Source organism: Dioscorea cayenensis, chromosome 11, assembly GCF_009730915.1.
Source record: "Dioscorea cayenensis subsp. rotundata cultivar TDr96_F1 chromosome 11, TDr96_F1_v2_PseudoChromosome.rev07_lg8_w22 25.fasta, whole genome shotgun sequence".
In the NCBI taxonomy this organism is placed as follows: Eukaryota; Viridiplantae; Streptophyta; class Magnoliopsida; order Dioscoreales; family Dioscoreaceae; genus Dioscorea; species Dioscorea cayenensis.
This window is the reverse complement of record NC_052481.1, coordinates 14,779,214-14,786,098: the sequence shown is the minus strand read 5'-3', so window position 1 is coordinate 14,786,098 and position 6,885 is coordinate 14,779,214. Positions and strand designations below refer to the sequence as shown.

The following is a 6,885-nucleotide window of genomic DNA, read 5'->3' as shown; positions in this document are numbered from 1 at the left end:
CCCAGAGTGGATGATTGTCCAGACCTTTTACAATGGGTTGAACCCGAGTACAAGGCAACTCTTGGATGCGGAAGTAGGAGGTACATTAGGTAGCAAGACCACCGATGAGGCCCATCAACTAATTAAAGAAATGGGGTTAAATAGCTACCAATGGAATGCTAGGGAGAACAAAAAGGTGGGCGGGCTGTATGAGATAGATGCAGTAACTTTATTGGAGGCTCAAGTGGAATCATTGAGTAAGAAGTTAGATCTTCTAACTTTGAAAAAAGTAGCGGCCGTGACTACTTACACTAGGTGTGGTATGTAGTTTTATTATGCATTCACAGACCCAATTCACAAGGACAAGAGCACGCCCCTGTCCCTTCTCGGGCTGGAGAAAGCTCTTCTGCAGAATTTCCCACGGGCATGTGGAAATTACCCACGCCCGTGCATTTTTCACAAGTTCAACCACAAGGGTGAGTACACGCCCATGTATGCTCTCATTATAACTTGCCAAGTCTCTGCAGGAAAATGCACATCCATGCGAAAATTACCCACGGGTGTGTGAAAGTCATGAGGCCACTCACAAGGGCACGTCCATGCCCCTGTGTCTTCTCTAGATGAGCTCATAGTAAAAATCCATGGGCGTGTGGAAATTCTACATACCCGTGCATTTTCTCTGGATGCCTTGAAAACTCTGCAGGTGCTGCAGAAAATTCCTGAACATGTTTACACACTAAGAGCCTGCTCTATTATACAAACTATACCAGTGAAAAACATGAGAAACTAGCTCAAGCGACCAAAACTTCACCAAATCCACATGAAAACACATGATGACATTAAAAACCCATAATAAAACACAGCAAAAGCATTTAAAAATCAAGACACCAACACTCAACACTTTATTCGTGCAAACACTAAACTACTAACTAAGAAAATAGTAAACACTTGGGTTGCCTCTCAAGAAGCGCCTGTTTTATGTCACTAAGCTTGACGTACCTTGTCTTACATCTGAATTTAATTGATTTACATTATGAATGAGCTTGCATGTGTACATTGGGGAAAATATACAACTTAAGTGGGTGTGTGGGGGTGGGGAAGTTTCATAGTGCACGCATCTCTTTCATAGTAGTTTTGATTGATATACATGCTCACATAGCCAATGGCAGTTCACCTTAGTTGCATTGATTGCATTCTTGAGGTTAGGAAATTTTTTAACATTGAATGTTTTCATGCTCTATTTTTTGCTTGAATTTCTAGGAATTTTTGCCTGATTGACACTTGTTGCATTGCTCACTCTTTGAACTCTTTTGGAAACCCATGTTTGATGTATAAGAGACTAGTTATAGTTGTTTTCTTGTGTTAATTCTAAAAAAAAGAAAAAAATGGAAAAAATGAAAAGAAGGAACGAAATAGTTTTATTGTTTATATGTGCTTATTGGGTGGAAAGAGCTACCACCTATGAAGTATGAAGCTACTCTCATAAGTCGGATACTAGTTATGCACTAATGAGAGAAAGAGCTATCTCATAGGATGAGTGAAAGCTACCACACCGGTAGAAAGAGCTACCACTTCAAAATTGTGAAAGCCACCTTAGCGGCCGCTTTTGAAAGGACTACTTTAGAGGATGTGTGAAGCTACTACCATTTTTGAAATTTTTATTACTTTTAGTAGATAAATAAGTCCCTTGTGCTTAGAACAGTGAGGAGTATACTTTGGATTGTTTTGAGTGAGTTCACAGACTTACACGAGTTCGGATTTGTTGTTCTTTTTCATTCAAGTTTTTAGCTAGAGCATTGATTTTTCGTATTTAGTGTGGAAATTTCCCTTACTTGTAGAATGCTCTCTTTGTATGCTTTGGAGAACTTAAGGCCAAGCACTTCCAATATTTCCTTCATCCATGCACATAATGTTTTAATCTTTGCGTGAGGACAAGCAAAAGCTTAAGTGTGGGGGAGTTTGATAAGTGCTTGTGTGATAAGAATACGAAGTGTTCTTTCCTTGTGTTGAGCATTACTTTTCTCAGGTTTCAATGCTAATAGGGTTGTATTTATGTTACTTATATATAGGTAAGGTTGTGTGGCGGATTATGAGAGAAAGAAGCCAATGTGGGTCGCAATGCACTAACTTGGAGGAAATCTTGCTAAGGTTCAAACGCGAAGACATAGGTTGGGTTCCAAATGTAGGAATGTGTGCCAACCTCCTCGTACTCGAGTTTGTACAACTATTTGGAGGGGCACAAGGGCAGTCACATTCAAGCATTCCGACTTATGCATATAGAACAAGATCTCCACCAACATGTCCATTATAGAAGAAGCAAGGCCATCCACGATGTAAACATGTGCCTATTTGTGTTACCTCGATGAAAGTATGGATTCTGGAGTATTTCAGGCTGGTACTGTAGTAGGGTACTATAGAAAACACTGTAATAAAGATATGTAGCAGCATTGTTTACAGCCGGCCGTGAAAACAGAAAAACAGAGAATTCAGATGGGTGTGTGGAAATTCCACACGCCCGTGTGAAAAATCCACAGGGGCGCCCACATGGGTGTGTGGATTCCCTATTCCAGCTCTTTAAAAGCCAATTTCAGCCCCGATTTCAGCATTCTTTTCTCCATCTTTTCCCTAACTTGAGAGAGAGCAGTGACTAGGGTTTTGGGAGGTATTGGCTAAGGCTTTGGAGAGGTTCTATGACTCTGACATCGTGCTCTGTTTGGAAGAAAGTTAGTGGGAGAGCTTTCATCGGCACCGATTCAGCGAGGTGTATCCTAGGCCAGACAAAGGGACCCTTGCGACGAGTAGAGGACTCTCCATAAGACCATCGCCACGACTAATGAGGGGGTTTTCTATGGATGCTTTATTTTTACATTCGATTTCATTGATTGTATCTCTCTTCATAGAGAGCTAAACCCCTAGTGGGTACTTTGTTATTTGTGAACCCTAGGATGTATTCTTTTCATTAAATCTCTTTATTATACTTTCAATTAATTGATGTTTATTGTGAGTTCCAATCTTGGAGACTTGATTGTATGAATACTGCCTTAGAGTGACAGTAGGGTTGAGAGTTCTTGTTGGTAACTTTTGTGAGTGAGTGACACACCATGAGAGTTAGACAAAGCTAGATTGGAGAAGATTGAGAATGTGAGTCGAGAGAGAGCGGAGCATCCCCTTTCCCCTCCGGTGTGATCTATCCTACCTTCACGTTCCAAGAGTTCTTTGTAGCTATAGTAGAGTGAATGGGCTAAGGGATGACCTTCCGCTGGGGCTTAGTTGCGAGTGCAACAGAGTGAAGTGTTAAAGTGATTTTAGCACCTAGGGCTTATTTGTGGGTAGGAATCTTCCACCTGGACTATAGGGTTAGGTCTATTCATAGGAATAGGGTTTATCACTTGGAATCTCTAGAGCTCATTTCAATTCTATGCGAGTGCGAGGTTGAGAGGTTATTCAATCTCTCCTCCGGGATATGTAGAGAGTTAGGCATGGTTGACCTTAGATTTGGGATCATGTAATTAAGGATTTCCACGACTCATTATTACAACAATTAGGAATTATTATAGAGGGTTCTTGTACTTGAAACGATTATCCTAGGCGGATCAATATCTGGGTACCTGATAAGTGCTTGGGTAGACATATTTTTATATATGTTTTACATGCATTGAGCATCATTTTTACTGTGGTTTATGTCTCATATTGTGTATTTGGTGTTCTTATATGCATATAGGTTGTGAATGCCTCGAAGAGTAAAAAGGAAGCAAAGATAGGCTATAAAGACACAATGTTGCGAGTTCTTGTTTAATTCAAGGACCAAGACACGAGAGGAGTTCATAAACGTGGAGATGTGTGCCAACTTCCAAGAAGATTCAAGTCAATTCACTAGTTGGAAAGGCACAAAGGCAGCCACATCTTCATGTTCCTTCTCTTTGTGAAGATTGCAAGACCTCTCAAAGATACGTCGATAAAGAAAAGTTTTATAGCCTACCACATGGACGTGTGCCCGGACATGTGGCCTCAAGAGAAGAGTATTTGGATCGCGTTTTGTGAAAAGTACTGTAGAAATTTTACTGTTCACACGCCCGCGTGGAAATTTCTGCAGCCCACGGCCGCGTGGAAAATCCACAAAGGCGCGTGAGGGCACGTGACAGGCGCGATTTTGGGCTTTAAATAGGTCGTTTGCCCTATTTTGGAGAGACTTTTGGCGAGCGTTTTCGTGAGCACTTTGAAGGCAAGGAGGCGAGGGTTTTAGAGGAGGTCTTTGGCGATATTGGGGGGCGTCCATCACCAACTTTGATCAATCTTCTCTCCGTCATAGCAAAGAGGGAGCCTTCGGTGACCTAGCTTCGGAGAAGGATTCTTCAAGACGTTGGGCGACCCATCAAGGCCATCATCACGAATTTAAGGGGGTTTTACTTCATGGCTTTCATTGCTTTTCATTGTAATAATCATTGTTTTGTAACTTGCTCCATGGAGGGCTAAACCTTAGTAGGTATTTGGGCATGTGAACCCTAGGATTTATGTTTTTGTAATGATTTGTTTTATGTTTCTATTAATTCGAGTTGATTTGAGTTTTAACCTTGTATTCCCATTGCTTACTTGTTTAATTAGTCCTTGAGGTTGATTGGATTTGCATGATTTGTTACTTTGATGTGAGAGAGGTCTCCATTAGAGTTAGAACGTCAAGGTTAAAGAGGGTTGAGAGGGTGAGTCATGAGATAGTGGAGTTTCCCCTCTCCCTTCTGATCGAGTGTTTCCTATCTCCGTATTCCCTAAACTCTATGCAACCATATTTGGTGTGAGGCATGAGATTGAGAGATTTCTCCGCCGGGACATTGTAGGGGGTTAGAGATCCTTCGCCGGGAATTAGGGTTGGATCTATCCTTAGGAATCAGTTTCACTCTTAGGTGTCCCTAGAGCGTATTGCGGTCATATGGGGTGTGAGGTGTTGAGACTGAGTGATTTCGCTGCCGGGACCTTGTAGGGGACTAGTACCGATGGCTTGGAGGCAAGGACCGGTTGTTCTTGGATTACCTCGACTCATTAGACTCGGTTTAGAAGCATTTAGCGAATCGTGAGCTTCATGTTAGATCCGAGGGGGGCATTGCCCGGATACCTCATCTTTATTGATTGAGATCTCCTTTACTAGTTTTCTTGCTCGCTTGCTTGCTTATTAATTCTCTTGCAATTAGTTCATTTCATCATATCCATTGATTTCGACTAGATAATTAAGAATTGGTTAATACTAATACTTCCGTTCCCTGTGGATTCGACTACCCACTCACCGGGGTAATTATTACTTCGACACCCGTGCACTTGCGGTTTACACGTATATTCGGATGTGTGTCAGTACCCCATCTTTATCGATTGCTTTACCTTCACCTTTACATGTGCTCTCTATCTTGTTGCTTTTATTTTTGTTATTTCATATTTTGTCATACTTATCACTGTTCATCTTCCACATTAGTTAAGAAACAACTTATGTGTCTTTATTCCCTACTCTCTATGGATACGATACCCACTCATCTAGGATTATTACTTCGACACCCGTGCACTTGTATTTTACATGCATATTCGGTCATGTCTAGTTTTTGGCGCCGTTGCCGGGGAGTAGGCGTTTAGAGATACTTTGCACTTTGTTTTCTTAGTTATTCATTTATTCATTCTATTTATTATTTTCTTATTCTATCATCATTCTGATTTCTTTTTCTTTCTTTTTGGGTGTAGCTCGAGGTTTTGACCCGAGGGAACTCCTTAATACTGATTGAAGGTAATCCCGAGCTCGAACATACAGTTAGAAGAAAAGGGAAAGAACCTGTGTAAGAATAGTCTAATCTAGCTAATTTGGAAGTAGAAGAATCTGAAAACATGGCAGAACAGAATGAGCAGTAGTGGACATTATCCGATTATGTCAGACCTTCAGTGTTAGGGACACAATCAACCATTGTGCGTCCCCCGATTACCGCTCAGTACTTCGAGCTGAAGCTGGCATTCATCCACATGTTGCAGCAATCCGCACAGTTCAATGGTTTGATCGATGAGGATCCAAACAGTCATATAGAGAACTTTCTCGAGGTGTGTGATATGCTGAAGATAAATGGGGTGACAGATGATGCCATCAAGTTGAGAGACTTTCCATTTTCCTGGAAGGAGAGAGCAAAACAGTGGCTACACTCATTACCTAGAGCGTTGATTACCTCATGGGAATAGATAGTAGAACGTTTTCTTGCCCGATATTTCCTTCCCAGAAAATCCGCAAAGCTTAGGAATGAGATCTCATCCTTTGTACAGTTGGAATTGTAGTCTCTATTTGAGACGTGGGAAAGGTTCAAAGAGCTCCTGAGAAAGTAACCGCAACATGGATTTCCGGAGTGGATGATTGTTCAGACCTTTTACAATGGGTTAAATCCCGGTACAAGGTAACTCTTGGATGCGGCAGCAGGAGGTATCTTAGGTAGCAAGACCCCCGATGAGGCCTATCAACTAATTGAAGAAATGGGGTTAAATAGCTACAAATGGAATGCTAGGGAGAAGAAAAAGGTGGCCAGTCTCCATGAGATAGATGCAGTGACTTTGTTGGCGGCCCAAGTGGAATTATTGAGTAAGCTGTTAGATCTTCCACCTTCGAATAGAGTGGCAGCCATGACTAATTGCACCGGGTTTGGTGGAGGACATGCTCCCTTCGATTGCACGATCTCTATTGGTGATGTATCTTCAGTTCAGAATGTCGATTTTGTGGGTAATGGCATGAGGACTCAAGCAAACCCATACATCAATACCTACAATCCGGGTTGGAAGAGTCATCCCAATTTCTCGTGGAGCAACCAAGATCCACAAAAGGCTTTAGGGCCACCGGGTTTTCAACAACAACAACAAGCCCCAAACATGGAAAATGGAGTTTCAAGTTTGGAGACC

The 6,885-nt window shown here is 41.7% G+C and overlaps 1 non-coding gene across 1 annotated transcript; it reads right to left on the bottom strand.

The window, feature by feature from the left end:
* Nucleotides 1-6,228: 6,228 nt before the first annotated feature.
* Nucleotides 6,229-6,335, bottom strand: LOC120272783. The gene has a single exon (XR_005540319.1). It is a non-coding gene; the product is annotated as a small nucleolar RNA R71 (small nucleolar RNA).
* Nucleotides 6,336-6,885: the final 550 nt, after the last annotated feature.